This window comes from Myotis davidii, unplaced genomic scaffold (assembly GCF_000327345.1).
Source record: "Myotis davidii unplaced genomic scaffold, ASM32734v1 scaffold1395, whole genome shotgun sequence".
NCBI lineage: Eukaryota > Metazoa > Chordata > Mammalia > Chiroptera > Vespertilionidae > Myotis > Myotis davidii.
In genome coordinates this window covers 993,741-994,272 of record NW_006288604.1, presented here as the reverse complement: position 1 = coordinate 994,272, position 532 = coordinate 993,741, and positions in this window count along the sequence as shown.

Genomic DNA, 532 nt, shown 5'->3' with positions numbered 1-532 from the left:
GGCCATGAAGGCGGAAGTAGGTTCCCCAGGGAAATTAACCAGCCGCTGGGTAAACCTTCAGGAGAACATGCAATTACGGTTTTTCTTTCTTTTTTAAAAATATATTTCTATGGATTTCAGAGAGGAAGGGAGAGGGAGAGAGAAACATCCGTGATGAGAGAGAACCATGGACCGGCTGCCTCCTGCCCGCCCCCCACTGGGGATGGAGCCCACAACCCGGGTCTGTGCCCCGACCTGGGATCGAACCGTGACCTCCTGGTTCATAGGTCGGCGCTCAAACACGGAGCCCCGCCGGCCGGACAAAATTACAGCTTTTCAACAGTGTCCCATCTCTGTCTCTGCCGCCAGCTGCTGGAACCCCCAACGGCAGGCGTGCCCCCCCAAGTCAGCTGCTCTTGGCAGAACCACAGCCTTGACGGGGCGGGGGGAGGGGCGGGAGCCTCTAGCGTTTCCCTCCGTTAAGAGCCTTGGCTTAGAAAATAAGCAGAAGTGGTCCCGTCACCACAGTCAAGGACTCACAGTTCGCTGCCCC